The 24,215-nt window shown below is 46.3% G+C and overlaps 1 protein-coding gene and 1 long non-coding RNA gene across 9 annotated transcripts in view; one reads left to right on the top strand and one right to left on the bottom strand.

The window, feature by feature from the left end:
• The window catches only part of RUNX1 (RUNX family transcription factor 1), a 247,289-nt gene that overhangs the window by 183,710 nt on the left and 39,364 nt on the right, over nucleotides 1-24,215 (bottom strand). The window lies entirely within an intron of this gene.
• LOC112823947 (uncharacterized) lies at nucleotides 5,270-18,976 on the top strand. The gene is made up of 2 exons (XR_003208189.2): nucleotides 5,270-5,583; nucleotides 18,671-18,976. It is a non-coding gene; the product is annotated as an uncharacterized lncRNA (long non-coding RNA).

Raw genomic sequence — 24,215 nt, 5'->3', positions numbered from 1 at the left:
CATTGCCAGAAAGACAAAATTTGGAAAGTCTGAGAAAAGATGGTGAATTCAATACAGGACACATTTGCCTTGAGGTTTCTTAAGGTGACGTCCTGATGGATGTGTTCAGGAGTCAGTTGAAGACCCATCACGACTCTGAGATGGGCTTGCCTGGAAGGCTAGCATTGCCCATCATCGGCCTCCAGGGTTCAAGGCAGGAGTAGGGAGATTCCCAAAGGAGAAAAGGTGGACCAGAAAGAGAAGAGAGTCTAGAACAGTGTCTAGGACTCATCTGGGGTAAGGGAGAGGGAAGAATAGCAGAAAAGGAATTGTGGAAAGAGTAGAAATAATAACAGACAAGAAATCACCACAGTGTGAGGAAACAGGGCCAAGGGATGGGATGATTTTTTTTTTTTCAAAGGATGAGATGGCTTAGACTACTGGTCCTAGAGGAGCAAATAAGTTGCTCAATCACGCTAACTGTGCACCAGAGTGTCCCAATGAGGGCAGAAAGAAGGGAGGAAAGTGCGAAGAATCCCAGAGTTACGCACAGTCTGCCACATAGCTTATCTGTGGAAGAGACCGTCACAGTGGCTACAACTCTTTGGTGTGCTGTGGAGGAGAAATGGTTTGTAACCCACTATTCCAAAGGAAGTGGGGCAACAGGAAGAGGAGAAGGAATTTCTGAGTGAACAAGAAAGGCATTTTAAGACAAGAGACACGGCTGGTGGAGTGAGACCTAGAGCAGAGGAGAGCTGAGAAGGAAGAGGGATGGATGAAGAGCTGACATAGCAGGTTCCAGAAGAAGCAGGAGGCTTTGAGCGGGGAGCACATTACTTGCCACATCTCTGGAAAGGGGTGGAACAAATACAATATTCCTCAGAAAGAAGGCACATAAAGGCACAGCTAGACGACATCTCAGGAAGACGTGAACACGTGCTTTCCTCAGTACTCACTACTCTTCTCAAGAATACAAGGGGGGAGAGTCTTCCCAGAGGAGAGGCTATCTGGGAACAGCTCCTAAAGATAGAGCTCGATAAGGTGTTTTGGATGGATAAATTGAGCATTGAATGCATAGGTTAGAATAAAATAATTTGTGTCAAAGTGGTTTTGTGATTCCAACAATACTTAGAGTACTGAGAATAAAAGCAGAGAAAGTAAGTTGCAGGGTGTGTACAAGGGAAGTGACTTGCAGCAGTCATTCTGTGTGACCCAGTAGTGACAGCAAGGAACTTGGAACTCAGCTGAAAGGCAGAGGGTATTTCATATGAATATGAGGTTGAAAGCCCTTTATTTCCCCATGGCCCCATCACAGTGCCTTTCCATAGGGTTGATGTGGGTGGGGAGTTACAGGCTATTGGTATGATGGAACCTAGAGGGTCAGGCCCATTATGGTGGGAAGATTATCAAGGGTGCTTGCCTGAGAGGAGAGGTGGCCAGAGGCATCTGGGGTCACCATGAAGGTGGCAAGTGCAGTCAGTAGGGGTGAGGATGGTAGACTGAAAGGAGTAGAAGCTGTGAATGGAGGAACATTCCAGAATGTGAGATCGTGGAGATGGCACCATTTTCACTTGGAAAGCCAGCAGCCTATGGCAAGCATTAAAACATTTCAAGGCCAACGGTGCTTTACCCCCATCCTGATTCCCTACTCCAAAGGTCGCATTTCTCTAAACACATTTAGAGAAATGTGTTTGGTGGTCTCTCTGAGATACAAATGTTTTAACCAGACTCTTTACACTGATAATTTATGTCTTTGGATGCTGCCCACTGTTTCACTTTCTAGCCCCTTCCACGTTAACTTTAACGCTCTTTTCATCAAACCCTGCCTAGCCATGTGTCACAGATGGGCACCATTTTTTTCTCAACCATGAAAGTTGAAAGGTCAAGATTCAACATCATTCACAAAGATTTCGGTGTGTGGAGGAGGTTCCAAAATCAAGGCCAGGAATTACTAATTCCACAAGATGGGGGAGGAGGTGATGTGGGAGAAACAACAAATGAGCCGTGATCCCTAGAGTGTCCTCTGAATATTCCCGTCTACCTGGAATCTCAGAATATAACCTATTTGGAAAGAAGGTCTTTGTGGACATGATTAGTTTGAGTCATACTGGATTAAGGTGGGCTCTGAATCTAATGACTGTGTCTTTGTAAGAGGAGAAGACACACAGAGACACAGGGAGAGTGTCATGGGAAGACAGGGACAGAGCTTGGGGTGCTGGAGCTACAATCCACAGGGTATCAAGGATTGCCAGGAGCCACCAAAAGCAAGGAGAGATTCTTCTCTAGAGCCTCAAATGGGGGCATGGCCCTGCCAACACTTTGGTTGTGGACTTCTAGCCTCTAGAACTGACACATTTCTACTGTTTTTAAACCATCCCGTTTGCAAGAATTTGTTACAGCAACCCTAGGAAACCGATACAGTCTTCTGACCCTGATGACTAAGCTTTTCACTGCCCAGCTGGAAGCCTCTCCCAGGAGGCCATGTTGCCCCTGGAGCCTGTCCCAGTGTAACCGGCATGATTTAAAGTCTCGGGAAGCCTTGTGCGAGAAGGCTCCAAGCCCAGGTCAATGTATTTCTTTGGCCCGCCCTTGTCATTACAGCGTTCTGACTTACATCTTTGCTCCTTTGAACTTCAATCAATGGCCGCCCCAGGGACGTTGTTTTGACTACGCCGACGTTTTCTAAACTCCCCACTGTGTGGTTTCCAGGTCAGACAGTCAGGCTTTGTTCTGTGACTCAGCGCCCAAAGAGTCAATTAAATCTCGCTCGGCTGCCTTGCGGCCTGGCTTCAGTGACTTAGCGAGAACAGGGGCATTTACAGGGTTCCTGAGGAAAGCCAGACGTGATGGGAGGGAGGACCCAGTGCTGACAAAGGGCAGGGGACACAGATTAGGGAGCTCAGGATGGCGGTGACAAATGAAGGCCCCAGGAGCTCAGCTTCCTGTCTTAGAAAGGAGCGGTGGATTCCTGACACACTATCTCTGGACCTGAAAGCGAAAGTGAGGGGCTTTGGAAATCATTCCGGAGAGGCTGCTATCAAGGGGCGAAGAGACACGTGTTAGCACCACCGTCCTTCCACCGCAGGAATGGCCAAGAATCACAGTGTGAGTCTGGCCGTGATCTTTATGGTGGGAGGCTTCCTTTGAAGTCTGACATCACTGAAAAAAATTCTCATAAAACCGAAAAGGAAAAAAAGAGTATCTCATCCTGGCTAGGAGCGCACCACAGAATATGGAAATGAGAAACAGTTATAGCTCACTGCAGAAACAGGAATGGGCAGAACTGGAAGTCCCTCGGGAAGAGAAAGGTAAAAGAAAAAGCAAGATTTCTCGAAGGGCCTGGAAAGTGCTACCTTGGTGGCAGGCTTGTTCCCAGGGGAAAAGTCCTGTGTGAGGCCAGGAGACCCAGAGAGAGGACCAGCTCCCACCCTGAGTGCCCAGGGGGGCTCTGGGCAAGTCACAGAGACTCTAGGGGACTCTAGGAATCTAGGCGATTCTCGCTGGCCCTCCCTTCCCTTGCAGGATCATGTGGGGCTTGGAGGAGACACAGTGTGTGAAATCACTCTGTACATTTCTAAGCAGCCTATAAATAAATATAGACAAGTAAGGACTGGTACCCACTGAAGCTGGTCCCAGGATGCCTTAGATATCCCGTTTACCTGCACCATGTCAGGCACCAGCTAAGTGGGGGGCTAAGAATCTCCCCAGAAGCCCAGCTCCAGGGCCCCGGTGGGTTGGGACTATTCCTTCTTCCCTTGAATCAGCAACACAGCCAGGAGGAAACAGGCAAGCACAGAGACAGAGACTGGTGTTGCTCCCTTTCCAGAGCATCAGGAGGGCAGTCCCATGCCACACTGCCATCCCAGGGGCTGCTCCTTTGGGCCATGAGCCCAGAGGGGCCAGCACGGCACAGACCCCAGGGGAGGGGATGGCCCAGGCCCAGCCACCCAGTGTGCAGCCCTGGCCCATGCTTTTCTCTGAGCCACCGCATCACCGAGTGCTTGCAAAAATTGTGCCGTGAGCACTCACATTTCTTCCTTCGGCTGCAAGGGCCTGTCTTTTCATTTCCATCCACCAAAATTTCCTAGATGCTCTCTCTGCCATGAAGCCTGATCTGAGCCTGCCTTAGCGCATTTCATGTCCTCTGGGACACCACACCTTGTTAGTTCTGCTCACGGCTTGCATCAGTCCTCCCCTGCCCATCCGCTAACTGTAAAGCTGGGTAATGATTCCACTTAGGATGATTATTATTTGGGTGGCCTTCTTTCATGCCCTAATCTTGTCCCAGATGCAACACTCTGCATGTGATGGTTAACAGTTGGTGGATTCTGATACAGTAGCTACTAGTGGGCAGGGCAGCTTTGAGCCCCTAGGAAGGAGACCAGGGGTGTCTACCCAGGCTCTGGGGGCTCCCAGATCCTCAAAAGGGAGTGGTACCAACAGGTGTGGGTTCAAGTAAGTGGGGAGATCCAGAACACCTGTCTTTGGTGCCCTAAACTCTCCTTATACTGACCTTCGTACTCTACCTTATTTGGGGCAGCCTCTTACTTAGTTCATACTAAAGTGTAAATGACTAATGGTTTATCCTTCCCTGGGAGAGCTGCCTTCTCAGAGCTTACCTAAACTTGGAGATTAAGGCCTGAAGCTGTGCCAGAAGGTCAGTGAGAGAGGAAGCTACTTGTCTTGGATGAAGGCTTTCCCAGGCTTCTGAAATCACCCCCTTGGGCAGCTGCGTGGCACGATGTACCCCTCGATTAATGTACTTTCTCCCTGTCCAGACTGTTTAGGCCACTCTGAGGATGATCCCTTTCTCTCTGGACTCTCCTTTCCCAGCCTAACTTGAAAGACATTAAATCCACCCCAAGTGGCTTCAGGGAAAAGTATGGAAGTCTGTGGGCTGCAGGCCTGTCTGTTCTGGCATAATTTAAATGTCTTTGTGCTGTAAAAATGGAAATGTCTAATAAGAGTTCTTACTGTGCTCTTCGGCTTGCTATAGACAGTGGTGCAAAGGAAACCTCAGGGTTCAGGTTGTAACAAGGCTGCATTCCCTTCTGCAGATCCCTGGAGACTCCCTGGGTCCCACCTACCACATCTGCAGAATGGGGAGAGGTGAATCACTGGATATGTTTTCAGGCACCAGATGACTCCTCATCTGTCAGGGGTCCTGCTCAGAGGGTGGCAGCAGGAGGAAATGAAATGACATGCACAGAACACCCAGCTCAGCAGTGGAAACGCGGTAAATGAGCTATTTTTTTTACAATTGCTAGGGTCATTTCCTGTTCTCAGCTACGACTCTAGGATTCATTTTTCTGTTTAAGGACTAACTTGGAATTCTGACATTCTATCCCTTTGTTGTTTTACTGAACGGCTCCCTTCCTGAGAGGTTGCTCTTTATGTCACTTTCATTTGGAGAAGCCCTGACCATCTGGAAGGACCAGATGGGAAAATGCATCAGGGTGAAGCATCAATGGATCGGTTGGGGGGGGGTTCCTTTTTTCAACCAGAAACTCCACCATGAGTTTGCTTGTGATGTGAGTAAGATCTGGACTCTACTAACCAGGGAAGGCTTGCAGACAAGGTGATTCCTTCTGGAAGCTTCCTCAGGTAAGAGCAGGAATCTTTGGAATGGTAGAGCTGCATGTGTCATAGTGGGTCACCTGTGTGTCTAGGCCTCTTATCAAAGAGAATGAAGAGTGGGTGTTTGCTACACTGGGGAAAAATCAGCAAACATGATAGGTCTAGTCATCAGGGTAGATCGGAAGGATGGGTTTTATTTTATTTTATTTTATTTTTTAAAGATTTTGTTTATTTATTTGAGAGAGAGAGAATGAGAGATAGCACGAGAGGGAAGAGGGTCAGAGGCAGAAGCAGACTCCCTGCTGAGCAGGGAGCCCGATGCGGGACTCGATCCTGGAACTCCAGGATCATGACCTGAGCCGAAGGCAGTCGCTTAACCAACTGAGCCACCCGGGTGCCCCGGAAGGATGGGTTTTAGTCAAAAGCTTTCAAGATGGTGAGCTTCAGTTTCCTGTGGCTATTGTATCATGAACCAGGATGCCTCCATTAATGGATACAACACTGAGAGACAGAATGGACTTTTGTTGACATTTTCCATAGAAATGGACAAAAGCTCAGCAACTTTGTCATAGGACATACCAGCACTGTGCTTCATTTAGGATGAGAACGCCTTGGATAACTCATATATCTGCTCTGCGGGCTGGACAACAGTAAGGCATTCTGACCAGCCAGGAGTTTAGGGAGCTGAAGAGACCCCAGAGAGCTCCCTTGTCCCTTCTATCATGTGAGGTTTCAATGAGAAGACAGTCAGCTATGAACCAGGAAGAAGATTCTCACCAGACACTGACTCTGTCAGCACTGTGATCTTGGACTTCCCAGCTTTCAGAACGGTGAGAAATAAATTTCTGGTGTTCATACACTACCCAGTCTATGGTATTTCAGTGACAGAAGGCCAAATGGACTAAGACGGTTGAGAGCTAGAAGTGAGCTTGCATGCTTCCCCGGGCTGCAGGGCTAGGAAAGCCCAGCGGCTTGGCCCCTGTGGCTCCGCCTCACCGGCTTCTCCTCTTATATCCTAGCTGCATCCTTGCCTTGGGTTTTAGCCATCCCGACCGACTGGGCCTTTTCTGAATCTGTCAGGTCCCTTCCTGCCCCCAGGTCTTTGAACTCGTCCTTACCTCCACCCAAAACTCCTTTTCCTCTCTCTTCCCTTGGCTAAATTCTCCTAGATAAAGAGTAGTCCCATTTGCCATCACCTCCTTGGACGGACTGGGTGCCCCAGCCTATGCTTCCTGGTTGGTGTTGGGGGTCAATTCCCTTGCCTGTCACCCCCCGCCCCCCGCCGTGGGATCCTTGAGGACAGGGCTATCCAATGACCTCTGTGAAGCATCTACGGGCACTTACTTTATCTTACCGGACTACATAGTTCTCACTGTGTGCCAGTCGCCATTCTGAGCGCATCACTGATATCAGTGCCTTTAGCCCAATCAGGCAGGGCTACTACTGTTCCTAGTTTGCAGGCGAGGAAGTAGATGCACCAAGAGTTATGTGACTTGCCTGAAGTCACACAGTTGATAAGTGGTGAATGGGGGAGTAGCTCCTGTGTCCTTAGGGACCAAACTGGGTTGAGTTGCGTCTCCCAAAATTCATGCCCACGCAGAAACTCAGAGCATGACCTTCTAGATATGATGGGGTCATACTAGCTCTAAATCCAGTGACTGGTGTCCTTCCGAGAAGAGAAAACATGGACACACACAGGGAAGAAAGATGACCACGGTCAAGGGCAGAGAGATTGCGGTGATGCAGCCCAAAGCTAGAGAATACCGTCGCTGGCAAGCAGCAGAAGCACGAAGGTGGCACGCAAGGAGTTCCCCTCAAGCCTTCAGAGGTGGGGTGGCCCTGCTTGATTTCAGGTCTCTGGCATCTGGCACCGTGAGAGAAAAAAAGATTTCTGTTGTTTTCGGCCACCCGGTTTGTGGTCATTTGTGACGGAAGCCATAGGAAAGTAATAAAGTACCTGGCAGATAGCAGAGGGGGTGGTTTTCTCTGGGGCCGGTGGCGTCCCCACCCTTTCCCAGGATGGGAATTTCTGCCTGGTGATGGGCGTGGTGGGAGATTCCCAGGCTGCTCACACACGGCACGGGTCTGCCCATCCCTTCGTGATCTGGCATTTTGGGAGGGACAGGGTGCTGGGCACAAGACAGGAACCTGGGGCACATGCCAGGCAGCTGGACTTCGGGAAGGGCGAGAGCAACCACCCAGTGCCTCGATTTTCCTTTTTAACAAATGGGGCCTCTACGGGAACATGAGCTAGGCATGGTTTGAGGGCTCGGGGCTGCAACAGGCAAAGAGGTTGGCCACAGTCTGTCTCCAGGAAATGAGCATTCTGGGGGACAAGGCCATGAATCAGCCCCTGAACAAACAAGTGATGATTTCCGAGAGCAGTCAGGGATAGGAAGAAAAATCTCCTTCTCAAAAGATACAGAGGTTTCACGAAAGGAAACATTATAGATAAAAACTCAAAGCCAAATTGAACGGTGATGTCCTTGGTCCTTGTCAAAGATCACACATCCACACAAATGTTTGCGTGGTGGTCCAGGCAGGGCTCAGACTCAGACGGTCATTGGCTGGCTGGGCTGGGCTTTAGAGGACAGCTTACCTTGGGGCCAGACTGGCCGTCCAAGTCTACTTCCTCCATCTCGGGGCCAGCGATGAAAAGGGTGACTGGACAGGCAGTCTGCCCAGACCTCAGGAAGAGCAAAGACTCCCCTGGGCCAGTTGCCCAGGCTGAGCTGGCAGCGAGGCGGGTAGTTCCCCGAAAGGGCCACTCTCCTGCCCTGCCAGGAAGAGAGTCTGGGGGACCTTTGGGGAGCACCCGAGTGAGGTGCTGGGCACCAGACATGCCTCTGGTCTGGCAGATGCCATCACCCCTGAATTCTCAGGTGGCTTCTCTGAGAAAGAGGCGTGGAGCCAATTTCAGGAGCTTTCAAAACTTCCAGGAAGAACAAAGGGCAAACTTTCTTTCTTTCTTTTTTCTTTTTTTTTTAAGTTTTTATTTATTTATTTGATAGAAATAGAGCACAAGCAGGGGGAGCAGCAGAAGCAGAGGGAAAAGCAGATTCCCTGCTGAGCAGGGAGCTTGATGTGGGACTCGATCCCAGGACCCTGAGATCAGGACCTGAGCCAAAGGCAGACACTCAACCGACTGAGCCATCCAGGCGCCCCAAGGCAAACTTTCCAGACCTAATACGTAAGCCTTAGAGATACCCCCCCATAAACATGGATACTCTTTTTTTAAAAAGATCTTATTTATTTATTTGAGAGAGAGAGAGAATGAGAGATAGAGAGCACGAGAGGGAAGAGGGTCAGAGGGAGAAGCAGACTCCCTGCTGAGCAGGGAGCCCGATGCGGGACTCGATCTCGGGACTCCAGGATCATGACCTGAGCCGAAGGCGGTCGCTTAACCAACTGAGCCACCCAGGCGCCCAACATGGATACTCTTAAATGCAAGCAAAATGACTCAGCTGTAGAACAAGGTAATATGAAAATACAAGGTACCATTAATCATGGGATAATAGAAATCACTATTTTAAAATAGAACAATATTGGAGAGAGGAGCAATTCTGGAATCAAACAGAACTGTGCTTCAGTAACTTTCCACCTGAGACGTCTTTTCTGGTCAAACATCCCCACTCTGATCCATGGCAGGGCTGGAGGAGAAGACCCGTCTATTTGCTTGTCTTTAGACACACACGGTGACTGAGGAATTGGGGTGGGGCAGGGGGGAGAGACCTGGAATAAATGCAGTGCTCTAACTTTTTCCACACCCATCACTGAGATTCCCCACTTCCTAATTTCCCTAAAAGCTGATTTGTCTCATATCCTTTGAAGTCAGGCGCATGGCTCTGGCAGAAGTCCTGTTCCCTCTGAGATGCCTGGTGGGATATGCCGAACGCTCTCAAGAGCTCCCTGAGCACCAGGAGAAAATTCCTCTCCCTTTAGTGAGTGGGGAAGGACAAAGAAGGCTGAGATGGTAGGAATCTCGAAATCTTGCATTTCGACCATCATCAAGATCACTGGTTCCAGAGCAACGGGAAAAACAAAGTTTCTTTACCACTGCCACTCAGATTCTTTCTCTCTTTCTTTCTTCTTTCCTTCTTTCTTTCTTTCTTTCTTTCTTTCTTTCTTTCTTTCTTTCTTTCTTTCTTTCTTTCTTTCTTTCTTTCTTTCTTTCTTTCTTTCTTTCTTTCTTTCTTTCTTTCTTCTTTCTTTCTTTTTCTTTCTTTCTTTCTTTCTTTCTTTCTTTCTTTCTTTCTTTCTTTCTTTCTTTCTTTCTCTTTCCTTTCCTTTTCCTTCCTTTCCTTTCTCTTTCTTTCTTTCTTTCTTTCTTCTTTCATCTCTCTCTTTCTCTTTCTCTTTCTTCTTTAAGGCTGAGATGGTAGGAAACATGGAAACTTGTCATTTTGGCAATTATCAGATCACTGACTGGTTCCAGAGCAATGGGAAAAACAAAATTTCTTCACCATTGCCATTCAGATCTTTCTTTCTTTCTTTCTTTCTTTCTTTCTTTCTTTCTTTCTTTCTTTCTTTCTTTCTTTCTTTCTTTCTTTCTTTTTCTTTCTTTCTTTTCTTCCTCTCTTCCTTTCTTCCTCCTTTCCTTTCCTTTCTCTCTCTTTCTTTCTTTCTCTCTCTCTCTTTCTTCTTTAAGGCTGAGATCGTAGGAAACGTGGGAACTTGTCATTTCGACCATCATCAGATCACTGACTGGTTCCAAAGCAACGGGAAAAACAAAATTTCTTCACCATTACCATTCAGATCTTTCCTTCTTTCTCTTTCTTTCTTTCTTTTTCTTCCTTCCTTCCTTCCTTTCCTTCCTTCTTTCTTTCTTTCACATTTTATTTATTTATTTGAGAGAGAGAGAGATCGCAAGCAGGGGGAGGGGTAGAGGGAGAAGCAGGCTCCCTGATGCAGGGCTTGATCCCAGGACCCTGAGATCATGACCTGAGCAGAAGGCAGACGTTTAACTGACTGAGCCACCCAGGCTTCCCCATTCAGATTTTTATTTAAAAAAATTAGAAATAATCTTTGAAGAAATGCACAAACTTGGAGGAGGCATAAGACATCTACTCAAGATGTAAACTATCTAAATGAAATGATCAATTGTCTTCTTCCGTTGGTGAGGACACACTTAAGGGTTTTGTATCTGAAGCTTTTATACATGTATATTGACATTTTTATGCCTGTAGATGAATTGATCAATGGATGTAGGTTGACCTAAAGAAATCAGTACGGGCGTGGGTTTTTTTTTTTTGTATCTATAAGTGAGGTTGGGTGTTCACTAAACCAACTGTGGCCAACATTTCACAATATATGTAAGTCATGTCATACATAGGTTGTTTGCCTAAAACTAAACCAGCTCTGTATGTCAGCTGTAACTCAATAAAACTAGAAAGAGAAAGAAAAAGAATGGAAGAGAAAATAACAAAAAACATTGGCGTGAACTTCCAGCCTCTGTCCTGCCTGGGAGCCTCTGTTCTCGCGCACCCTCAGACACCTCAGCCAAACTGTGGGGCGGTTAGTTTGGTTTCCTGGCTGGAATTGCAACACCCCTACCACAGAGTGCCTTCGAGTTCCAGACAGGCCCGTGAACAGGGTGTCAGGAAGTCCGGGAAAGCATGAGTCAGCTCAGCACTGGCACCCGGGCCACGGGGGCTTGAAAAGAAACTTGACCAGTAGCCGAAGTCAACAAGGGGTGCAAAGCAAGGCGGGCGATGCTCAGAAGGCTGCCTGGATGAGGTGAGGGGCGTAGGGCTGGCTCCTGAGTCCCCGGCCGGCCAGCATGTCCCCATGGGCCCTCCTGCACCAAGCTCCACCCTTTCCAACAGAGGCTTTCCAGCCCTTTCGGCTCTGACCACAAAGGGTAGAATTGAATGGCCTGAGAATTCATTTTGCATTGGTTTTGGTAAACTCAAAATGATAGAATGAGTAATGCATTAAAATCATCTTTTTCCTAATTGAAAAATAAGTATTACAATTCTGTTTGCGACTTAACTTCTCTGGAAGTTAAGTCTGGGAGGGAATTTGAGATGTAAATTTTACCAATGCTATAATTTCCTTACTGTCCTGTATCGCCATGGGATATGGTTTATAGCGAAGGCCATTTAGGAAGTAACGTTCTCTAAGTTTCCCTCTCATCTCTTCCCTGCCCCTTGGGATAAACCTACATGTAGGTATGGCTTTCCATACTTGGTTTCCTCTCTCCGTCATTCTACCTTTTAGAATCCCCTGCCCCACCCTGAGTGTAGACCTGCTTTTCAGAATTTCAAACACTGAGAATTATTTGAAGCAGCAGGTCTGTTTCCCAACACCTGGACCTTGAACTTGATATGTCTGTAGCCTGCTCCTAGGTGTGTAGAACAAAGGAACCCAGACTTGGTAAGGCTGTGATCTGTGGACTTGGACTCTCCACCTATGAGACCTGAATTCTCCCCAGAGCACCACCACCTTGGAGCACCCCTTGACTCAACCAGGCTCCATACCCACTCCCACCACTTAGCCCCACTGGGGGGCTCAGATGTGCCACTCTGCTGAGGAGGGGGTGGAATTCAACAGCAGGGAAGTGAGAAAGACCTGTGATCTGGTGCAGGAGAGGAAACAGAAGAAGAGAGACCAGGAGAGATTATGTATGTGGGGTTGTGGCCAGAGGCTGGGGGGGACCCGCTGAAGAGGGAAGGCCATAGAGACGCTCTCCTCTAGTTCCTGCCTCTGGCCCATGGCCCCTCTTCCTCCAACCTCGGGGCCCCACTTACTGGGTCAACCCATCACACACACATAGGAGGTGCTGCGTGCTGCTAGGACCGGGAAGACAGAAACTGTGGCCTAAAAGCAGAGCCTCTGGAACAATATTGACACTCAAATAATAGCGAGCTTGAAAGAAAACACCAAACTCTCCCCTTTACACGTCCTCCCCGCTTTACTTCCTAACCCGTCTCCTCTCTAGTAAAACTGGAGGTGGAAAAAGTTAGTATCGCCGAGATCCTCCTTACGGAAAGCGTGCTGGACATTCTCTAGAAACTCGAGCGTTCCTATGGTGCTACATTTCCCCGGGCTCATCGTTTCGCTTTACACTGTGAGACCAAGAGGTTAAAAACAAAACAAAAGAACCCAACCCAAAACAAAACAAGCCAAAAAAAAAAAAAAAAAAAAAAAAAGATTTTAGATCTTGAGCAATAGGACAGAAATACTATCAAAATATTTTGTGAAATTTAGAAATGTCACCGTATTTTCTATAGGGTTAACTTTTGAGATAAAAAACTACTTTGGAACTTATGACTTCTTTTTTTCCAAAATAAAATTTCCTTCACCAAACTGCAGAAATTTACTTGGGGGAAGAAAATGCCCAACTTGGAGTTTCCACAATGAGAAACACATTCCCATAGCTTTAGGCCACTTTCTATCACTCTGCAATAGGCTTAAATTGCATTCATTTATAATGAGTTAAAAATATGAATGAAATATGTAAATTTGTTAAACTGAAGTCATGGTTTAAACAGTCTCCCCTGCACAGAAAGAGAGGATATTAGGTGGCAATTGACCTCATGATCATTTTTGAGTATCAATCCCAAACCTGACCGCTCGTATTTATTTTCAAATGAAGTGCCGCAATTTCACAATTAAAAAAAAAAAGAAATTAAAAATAGACAGCCTCTATTGCTGCAGCAAGATAGGGACACGTTATGACTGTGAGCATGTCTCTTCCTGCAGCCTTTCTGGCCTTGAGTCCACAGAGCCCCCGCCAACTTCAAAGGAAGCTGTAGGAGATGGTGTGTAGAACACCAGATAGCCCGAGGAAGGGGGGACCCTTCCTTTGCCAAGAAGAGTTGCTAAAATTAGAGGGTGAGGTTGTCTCAGCACTGGAGGGGATCTTGCTGATGGTCTGCTTTAATCAATGATGGAACCCTTATTTCTTTTGAGACCTTCAAAGAGCAGCGTTTATGCAACAGGAGGGGAGGTCTTTCTTTTGGAGATCCTTCCCTCTGTCTATCTTGAGCTCCTGCTGCCGATATTTAAATCAATTTCCTCTTGCTTTGGGGCTCAGTGCAGATGGGGAGCAGCCAAAGCATGCCTCTTTTCCTCCGGACTTTCTAAGATGGTTTTTATCATCTGAGACGATCGTTTGCCCTCCCTGTTCATCTGGGAGGCTGTCAAACGGGCTTCATTTTGTCCTTCTCTGTGCATTTGGGGTGCAGGTGGGAAGTGGGTTCTGCGAGGTGGGGTGAAGGGTCAAGGCCAGCCCCACACTTAGGCTGAGCATGTGGTCACCTGTGATGCTCCCCCTTTACCTCCCTCTCCACCTGACTTGCCCTGGCAGACAGCATCTGAACATCTGCCCCTAGAGATTTATGCTTTGGGGTGGGCTTTGCCCCCCTTCTGTTTCTCTTTCTGTTTCTCTTTCAAACTCTGAGTCCTTCAGGAAGGGGTTAAGTCCCTTAAAATTAATATCTTTGCTACCCTGATTTCCTCTCCAGAAATATTTAGGAAAGCGAGATGGGCTAGAAGAGGGGATGGGGAGGAGAAGCAAGGGGTTTAGGAAAGGGGGCCTGAGTGGGGCCACAGAGATCAACCCCATGTCCCGGAGAACATCCCCTGCGGCTTCCTCAGGAGGACCACACAATGTCCAGAGACCAATGCGTGACTTTCGGAGATAACAGGGACAGTTCCCGTGGCATCCTCTCCCCTCCCCCTTCATCATCTGTCCTCCTCCTCAGACGATCTCTCTATGGTTCTGGGCGCTGGGAGCCTCAGCTTCGCAGGGCAAGGAAGGAGCCAGAGCTCCAGGAGCCCCGTCCTCAACTCATCTACTTCTTTTTTCTCAAGACGAAACAAACCACAACCCCCTTGTCCCACTGAATATCCCCCCCCCCCCCGGAGTACAGTCAAGAAATCTGTGTTCCAAAGCAAAACCGTTCTCTTTGAAGGAGCCAGTGTTTACTGCTCGGCCCCACAAATGGCAGATTTAATAGACCTGACCTGAGGCAGCCATATGGTACTAAGTAGGTCTGTTACAAGGTTGAACTGGTGACTTGCGGTGGCTTGTCAAGCATTGGGGGCCTTGAATTCAGGCCTGTGGGTGAGCAGGGCATAAACAGCTAGGCAGAGTTGGCCCTTAATCTCCTGCCAGCTGGACCCAGGGCTGGGGCTCGGAGGTTGGAGGGCTCGGGCTGCTCTTGGCAGAGGTTCCAGAAGTGATCCTGGTGGCAATGAGAGCTTGTAGCTCGAGGCCTGCCCCAGAATAACACACTGTCTGCATATGTTAATGGACCGCCTTTACCCCAGAGATCACAAAATGCATTCCATTTAGTGTCTGTTTTGCAAGTGTTACTATCTGTGTTTTATGGGCAACAAAACCAAGATACAGCAAGGCCTTTGAGCTGCACCATGTGAGTGTGAGTGGTTACGGGCTGTCCTGGGAGACCCGCGCTTCCTGAGTCTCAGGCTAGTGCACAAGAGCCTTCCCCCCGACCTCTCTAAGCTCTTTCCAGAATGATCTTTCTGGTGTTCAGATCTCAGGGTCTGGTGAGAGTTAAAAGGAACACATGTGTTCTGAACTCTCTGGAAGAGAGAGTCGTATTAAAAACACACACACGACCTAGTGTTCAACATGTGGGGACATAGATGAAAGGGAATGGCTGTTTCAGGGCTGGGGTTTGTGACTACACATGGTTAGGCCTTCCCCTTAGGACGCGCATGAAAATGAAGGGCAAACCTGGCTCCCTCTTCCCTGTTGGATCTTTTCTCCCATTAAGCATAAGACCATGCTGATCCTGCTCTTTCTGCTTTTAAAAAATGTGACCATCCCATTAGACTAAACAGAAAGATGAATGTGCTGGACTAATGCTAAATGCCATATTCCAAATTATTTCAGCTGGCTCTACCCAGGTTGAGTTTCATCCTCATTGGGCAGAGTGAGAAAAGTGTCAGAGCTACACTTAAACCATCTGACTCTAACACAAATGATTCTTATTTGTTTGTTTGTTTTAATTAGGCTCCATATCCAGCATGGAGCCCAACACCAGGCTTGAATTCACGACCCTGAGATCAAGAGCTGAGAGTAAGAGTCGGATGCTTAAAGGACTGAGCCACCCAAGCTCAGGAATGAGTCTTTAATTGTAATCCAAATGAGGGCAAATGATTTCCAGAGTTAGAATTAGCAATATAAGACACTGGAACATCTCTACATGCTAGGCTGAAAGAGATCTAAGGGATCTTTAGGGTAGAGCCTGAAGCAACTCCCAAAATGGAAACTCAAGTCTATATTGATATTTTTTCGAATCTACAGGGAAGGTGATCCCACAAATTTCACTGGGAACTAGTGTTTAACAGACAATCGGTAAATATCTATCACAATACTACGGTGTGTAAGGTCTTGCAAGGGCACAAAGATGGCTATTTTACACGTGGCCCTGAAGCTGACCATATAGGTGGCCTGACCCAAGTTGGTTCTTGCTGTTTGCACTTGCACACAGGGAACAACTACTCTCGATATTTAGAAATTCTTTGTTCTCTCTCTCTCAATTGTCTGTCACATCTTTGCTTCCTAACTTGAAGGGAGCTGGAGCTGGGGGCCACTCTTGAGGACAGGCTTGCACATACATAGAGGGGACAGTTACCAGGTCGCTGCTGAGCCACTTCTTCTAAGTGCTGGGATGAGCTGAGGATAAGGCCCCAGAAAGCAAAAAGCAGCCCCTAATGTGTCCAAGTCCAAACTCTTGGTCTTTCGAAACCCCAGATCTGCCTCTATGGAGACTGCAGTTTTCAGATTGCTTGTGCTAAAGAACATTTGACCCTTCCAGACTTTTCTTTCACATACCCTCCCCCTCCATCTGAACTGACATCAAATAATGTTGGCTTCTGCCACTTCACTTTATTGTCCCTGAGAAGCACCCTTCTTTCTTACCTCCATTTGTAATAGTTTCCTATTTGAGTTTGTTTTTTTTTTTTCAACAGCTTTATTAAGATAAAATTCACATACCATATATTTCACCTATTTAAAGTGTAAAAATCAATGGTTTTAAAAAAATATTCCATGATAATCTTGTGAGTCTTGGTAATATATACATAACATAAAATTTCTCATTTTTTCCCATTTTTCAGCATACAATTCAGTGGCATTCATTATATTCGCTATGATTACTGCTACTTATCATTAAAACTGTTTTATTACTCCAAGCAAACAATAAACTAGGAATAGAAAGGAACATAATAAAGGCCATCTATGAAAAACTCTCCACTAATATACTCAACATTGAAAATCTGAAAGCTTTTCTCCTAAGATCAAGAACAAGACAAGGAAGCCCTCTTTTGCTACTTCTTCATAACACAGGACAGGAAACTCTGGCCAGAGCAGTTAGGCAAAGAAAAGAATCCAGGGCATCCAAACTGGTGAGGAAGATGTACGTTTCTGTTCATAGACCACATGATCTTATACGGAGACACCTACAGCTTCCACATAAAACCTGAGAAATCTAATACACAGATTTAGCCAAGTTGCAGGAGATAAAACCAACACCCAAAAATGAGCTGTATCTCTATACACTTGCAACGAACAACCTGAAAAAGAGATGAAAAACCAATCCATTTACCATTGCATCAAAGGGAACAAAATATTTAGGAGTCAATTGAACCAAAGACTCACCAGACTTGTACACTGAAAACTACAAAACCTTACTCAAGGAAATGAAAGGAGCCCTAGAACAATTGGAAAGATGGGCCAGGCACATGAATTGGGAGGCTTAACCATCAGTAAGGTGATGACACTACCCAAAGCGATCTATAGGTTCAAAGCAATCACTACCAACATCCCCAACATACAGAAATCGAAAAGCCCGTCTTCAGTTCCCGGTTGGCATTCATATTTGCTGTTCCTCATGCCTGGCATGCTCTGGACCCGCATATCTGCAGGACTCCCCATCTTACCTTCTTCCAGTGAGGTTGTCATCCCCTCGGTCACCTGTCACCTGTCATCAGCTCATTGTGACCCTCCTTCACCGCCCTTGCATTTCTGGTCCCCTTATATGGCCTTATTTTTAATCCATGGCTCTTAATGTCATTTGCCCAGGGTGTATATTTTATTTATTTATTTTTTGACTTCCCTTTCTGAACATAAGTTTCATGAGTTCAGGGACTTGTGTCTGTTCGCTGCTATACTCCCAGCACTTAGAACATATCGGGCACATAATAGCCATTCAAAACAGCTATTTATTGAGTCCAAGAAGGAATGTAAGACAGATAAGGAAAATGAATACATTTGGTCTATTGTTTTTGTAATGAAATAAGACCAGCAAGTGTCTACTACTGGGATTTTTGCCTCTTTAACAGAGGTTAACTGAGCTCAGTCTTATGGTAAAACACGGTGGTGCAAGAACAAGGCAGCTTTGTGCACACTCACAGACGTGGCAAGTGCACGTGTTTCTTTCTATTTAAAAATCATGTTCCCTTGGGGCGCCTGGGTGGCTCAGTCGTTAAGCGTCTGCCTTCGGCTCAGGTCATGATCCCAGGGTCCTGGGATTGAGCCCCGCATTGGGCTCCCTGCTCCGCGAAGAGCCTGCTTCTCCCTCTCCCACTCTCCTGCTTATGTTACTTCTCTCCCTGTGTCTCTCTCTATCAAATAAATAAATAAATAAATAAAATCTTAAAAAAAATCATGTTCCCTTTGGGCTGTTTTCAAATGATCAACTCTCTTTCCAATCTCCCACTCCCCGGAATCCCTGTATATTTGAAATCACTTCCCTGCCTGAAAAAGTCATCAGGATATCTTAATCCATCCTAATCTTCGATGGCAAAGGACGTGAGTGAGTGGAGCTGCAGTTGTGACTATCAGCAGGATGCCAAGAACTTGACTTTGGCTGGGTGAGAGCAAATCTCGATACCAAGGGAGCGAGCAGACAGCTGGTAGGAAAATAATGGGTGCAGAGGCGAGTGAGCAAAAGGGATGAACAGTAACGGGAGACTCCCACAAGTGGGAAACTTTAGGACGTGTAGACACAACTACGTGCCAAGCAAATTTACAATATCACATACTTACTTGTGATTTTCACTTTGATGATGATGAGTGAACAAGGAGGAGAAAAGCTGTCTTTTAAAAGATGACTCATCTACGTCTTATTTTAAATAGATCTTGGGAGCGTTCCCCTGAATTACATCACCGACCTCCTGAATCCATGAAATCTCCAGAAGAACAGCACAAAACCACACTTCATCTGGAGGGTCGAACATCGTGATGGCCCCTCATCCAGGCTCAATTCCTGCCTTTCTACTCTCAGGGGGAAGCTGCTGCCCTTGGGAGGAGGAGCCCACTGCCTCCCTGAGATCAGAAATGAGCACTTCCTACCAGGCCGATGAATTGCAGTGAGCACCATGATCCCACTCATTGGAACGGTATCTTTAGAATACCCACGGAGTAAAATCAATGAAAATCAAACACATATGTTTTGGGTTTTTTTTTTTTTTCAAATACATTATTCTAGTGGAGGATAGATGTGTACCTTCCAGCTTTCTGTTTACCTAGGTATTCAACATATTTTCAAAATAATCCATAGACACTAATTAATCCCACCCATATAAGATTTCTCTGAAGTGGGAAACCTTTTTCACTACCATTTGCTGTTGAGAAAATTAAGGGATGAGGAAACTCTGGTAGCTGGAAGAACTCGGCACGACAGATCTACTTCAGAAGCTATTCATCCTTGCTGAGCCTCCATGGCCATTTGTATAAACTTGGGCCAAGGGACTGATTTGATGCCAGTCACACTTGTGATGGTGACACCCCACAGGATGGCAGAGGGTCTTTGGTTGTGTCAGAATTTTGTTGCATCAAATAATTCTAGAAAGCAGGAGTCCCAGAAGCTCAAACTGGGACATCCCCTTTGGTATGGAATAACAAAGAGCTTCAGTGTTCCGCAGTAGTAACTCCTGTCAGCATTTGAATTGCAGACCTCAGCATCATGGCCAATCTCAAAGGACCCTGAAGGAAGTCTACTCCCCACTCATGCTCCATAGAGAACAGCATGGTGATTTCAGGGCAAAGATGAGGGAGCATCATGAGTAAAGTCAGTGAAGCTCAGACTAGATCCCAGTTTTCTTAATCTCCCTGTTCATTGAAGAATTAACCATTTATTTTTCCCAAATGGACGTAGGATCATTTGAAGTGGGGCCTTCTCTGATTCCACCTCACATCTAGTTCATCCTATTGTTTTTGCACCTGCAGATATCATCACATGATGGGATCATATTTGGGGGAAATAGAAACATTAAATTTTTCAGCTCACAATGGAGGCAGCTCACAGTTTAGGCCCTTGCTTATTACCTGCTTCCTGGAGAGGTGACTGTCCTTCGATCCCAGACCTGACTGTCACTTGGGCTTAGACCAAGAACCAGGCCCCAAAGAGCACATCTTGGGCATGATGTCCATGTTTCAAATTCACATCACTTTCCCCTCACTGAGGGACTTTGATTTGGTCCTGTCTAAGATGGGATTGGGAAATTTATTTTTTGTTTTAAACTCCTATGTCTTAGTGTCTTAAGACAATCTCATTCCTGCCTTTCCCCACCTGTAGCACTGACCCCCAAACATGCCGTGACTGCCCAGTTATTGAAAGAGAGGTCACATGTATATTTTACTGATCTATACAGAGGTAGAGATCATATTCTTTATTAGGGTAGGATTTCTTCCTTATGCCAATGTGCTCTCTGCATGTGACAGAGTGATGGGGAAATAGGAAAGATAGAGATGAGAGAGACAGGGAGAGAGAGAAGGAGGGAGAGACAGAGAGACAAGGAGAGAGAGACAGAGATGGAGAGACACACACAGAGACAGAAACAGAGAAAGACAGACACACAATCTCCACCCACCACCAATGCACACACAGGGGGAAGGGAGGCAGAGACAGAAAGAGAGGCTGCATATTACTTTTTAAAGACCCCCCTCCCCAGCTTGTCTACAGTCCTATAAACACCATTAGGATTCTGTGTGACTCATTTTATATCCCAGAAAATAGTCTCTTCTTGTCTTCCAAAGCACCACATTTTAAATTCCAGACTTGAGTCAAATTAGAGTCAGATGATACTGATGCCTACCCCTACTAATTATTTAATTAATCTATACTGAGAAACTCCACACTATATAGTCTTTATTTTTAAGCTTCGGAACTGACAGTTTTCCAAACATACATACTACTTAAGAGACAGTCTTCACGATCCCAGCTTGGTCCTTGACACCTCATTGCTTTCCCCTTACAGGACACTTACTATTCTAGCTGCCCCTTAGCTTCTTTCTTGAAGCTCAGCTCCAGAGGGTAGGACCCTAACATAAACCACGAGCTCTTGCTGGCTGGACACATTTCCTCACTGCTGTGGGTGCTGCACACAGAGGAAGAGCCAGGCATTGGCCATAGTGCGGATCTCCTACCCAGCTCATATCTCTTCAGCTTCCTTTGCGTTTCATGCCAGCACCCAGAAAGGAGGGGTGGCACTGTTATGTGATTTTCCTGCTACACGGGCAGCATCGATCCATGGCCTTGATACGTTTAGTTACTCCCTGTTCAAGTGGAATACGTGGCAGCACCCCTACACCCCCCACCCTGCCGGAATGCCTGGAGTGTTGTTTTACTGGCTTAGCCCCTTACAGCTGGGAAAAGTTTCCCTAGGGTCTCCAACACTGTGGAAGTTTTTCACATCATCCTTGGCAGACTGACCCCCATATGAAGTCATCCTCTAAGACAAGGTGGACAAGAAATCTCATCGATGATTGCCATAAGTTCTTTAGATGTTGAGGAGCTAAAATGTCACTTGGCAGACAGGTGCTGCATTTCATAGTTGGGTGCATTGTGTTTGAGAGAAGGGAGGCGCAGAAGTAGATGGGGACACACACACACACACACACACACACACACCCGTGAAACTGGAGATTTAAAAATCTCCATCTGGGGTGCCTGGGTGGCTCAGTTGTTGTGTCTGCCTTCGGGTCAAGTCATGATCCCAGGGTCGTGGGATCAAGCCCCACATCGCGCTCCCTGCTTAGTGGGAAGCCTGCTTCGCCCTCTCCCTCTGCTTGTGTTCCCTCTTTTGCTGTCTCTCTCTCTGTCAAATAAATAAATAAAATCTTTGAAAAAAAATAAATAAAAATCTCAGTCTCAAAAGATTGGAGATTTAAAAATTAAATGTCCTCAGTGTTTTTCTAGAAAATCTGCTTTGCCTCCATAAAAGCCTCAAGTAGGTAAACTGAATTCAATATCCTTTTCAGGAAGTGCAACTAGAAGGACATACCATCTGGTAAGCCACATCACTCTCTCTTTTAAGCCTTCCAAAGCATTCCCTGCAACCCCCTCCCTCTAGGAAATATGGAACAAAATTATCTGTATGCTAAGACCCTCACAACTACAGATGATCAGACCTGGATTTGAGTCTCTGTTCTGCTGGGTGACTTTGGGCAAGTTAGGTCAACTTTCTGAGCCTCATGAGGATAAGAGTAATACCAACGTCATGGGGTGTCTAACATGAAGTACTCAGCCCTCACCGGGCAAACACGTATTCTGTACATGTCAGTGACATTGTATAATGAACCTTTGTTTTTTTTAGAGTGGGCATAGGAACATAGAGATGGATCAGCGTCAGCAAATCCTTCGACTCCAGGTTCCAGCCTGGTGCTTTAGAAAGGCTGCAGCCGGGGCTTACACGTAGCCCGTGGCCTTTCTCCACCAGACTGAAGGTGCTGGGATGACAGAAGAGAGAAGCAAGAAGCCTTACAAAGGAACCTCGTGTAGGAGACCACCCTTCCCGGTCTGCCAGGACAGTCCTGCTCTTGCTGCATCCCTTCCCACACGCCCTTTCCCTACCACCATCAGATCATGCTACTTAACATGGACATGCTCAGCGCCCTTTTACCCCTGAGTTTTTAATTGGTATTGCTTCTTGCCACCAATCTTGTCTACACTTTTTTTTATCTGTTTTGGGAGTTCTATATAATTCAAGGGTGAGGTTAAAATCCACATTCTCTGGAAGTTTTCCCAGCCCTCCCTTAGCTGGAATTGATCCACCGTCCCATATCAAGAGCATTTTGAACATGACACCAGGATAGCATATTCTACTTGGTTCCATGTTAGCATCATGCATGTGAGCATTTTCCTTTCCACCTAGAGGTGGATTTCTTTAGCATTTCGTGGCTACTTATTCATCTTCTGACCCTCCCTCCTCATAACAACTAGCCCTGATTTCCAACGATCATTCGGAAGGTGCTAATACACGAGGGCAAGTTAAGTCGATGACAAATGTGAACTTAGCCTGTCCCCTGGAAGTACGGCTGCCTGGGCTTGTCTCGGCTCTGCACTGGGAGAATTCTTTGGGGGTTGATGATGAGGAGTCAGACCAAGGTAGCATTTGAAAATAAAAAGGGAACAATTAGGTTGTGCACATCTTTGTAAGGAGACTAATCATGCCACGTCAAAATATTTGTTGAATGTGCATTTCAAGAAAATTTAATATCAAGATCAAACTTCAGTCATGGTGAGCCCAGGATGTGCTTCAAACTTGGCTTATTCTGCCACTTATCCCCTCTTTCCCTTGGTTACAGATGTGACAGATGCCTAGAGGTGGACTCAGCTCCTCTAACCACACTGATTACGGAATGATCACTAGGGCCCTGAATAAGGAAGGCTTCTGGAGAAAGATAAAATTACACTTTTATTAGGACATCAAACAGGACCTTGCATGAAAAGGGCTACTGATCCAAAGAGAAAGACAATAAAGGGAGAAAAGGATCTTGAGTCCCATAACTGTAATGGAGAGGCTGACGCTGGGCTTTCAGGAGAGCTGGTCGTGTGTGTGTTGAATTACAGGCAATTATCGGTGGTCTCCCTGTTGGCCCTGAAGAATTTAGAACCGCGTCAAAAGGAAACATGATCTATCAAAAGGGAAATCCTACCGCATCTTTTAACCCTGTGCCAACTCTGCTGGGTGGAACCTCTCCATGATGCATTTTATTCTTGAGATCTTACAAATAGTTGTTGGTGAAAGTCAGTCTGAGGATCTTTCTCTCCCAAGTCACATGCTTTGATGGGGCTAAACTGCTAAATGCTGAGTGATTTTGAAGACTGAACTAAATCCTGCTCAATGTCCTCTTTGACATCTAGCAGTCTATCCATAAGGGAGGAAGCACCATTTGTGCACAAACCAACAGTATGTTGTTCATCAAGACGATCTTGGGGTGCAAGACCATGAAGTTTGGTCTGATTCGTCAAAGAGAAAATGACACTCTTGTCAATGCAATTTTAGTGTTAATTATACTTCATTATATTCCTGAGGTATGGTGTGTTTCCGTATGAGCATACCAGATACCTGAACACACAACAACGAAAAATAAGGGAGACCAAGACTGTTCAGATGCTCCATCGGGCCAGGCCAGCTGGAGAGCAGTGGACATTTGCACATTCAGTGTAGTATGCCCTGGGCTGATGAGAGTTGGCTCTGCTCATCCCTGTCCCCAGCCTGCATCCCACAGCAGGGACACACTATGCTTGTGACTTAGATGAAATAAAGCTTACTGAGTAAAAACAAACAAACAAACAAACAAACAAACAAACAAAAAACGGAAGCCAAACACTTCAGGGATGACTCTTTTTTAGGTTATTTTCCAGGTTGGATTAAAATGTTGACACTAACTAAAA

This window comes from Callorhinus ursinus, unplaced genomic scaffold, assembly GCF_003265705.2.
Source record: "Callorhinus ursinus isolate GAN/ISIS: 27379988/994484 unplaced genomic scaffold, GSC_fseal_2.0 scaffold1, whole genome shotgun sequence".
Taxonomy (NCBI): domain Eukaryota; kingdom Metazoa; phylum Chordata; class Mammalia; order Carnivora; family Otariidae; genus Callorhinus; species Callorhinus ursinus.
Note: the sequence above shows the minus strand (reverse complement) of the source record. Positions and strands in the feature narration are given on the sequence as shown.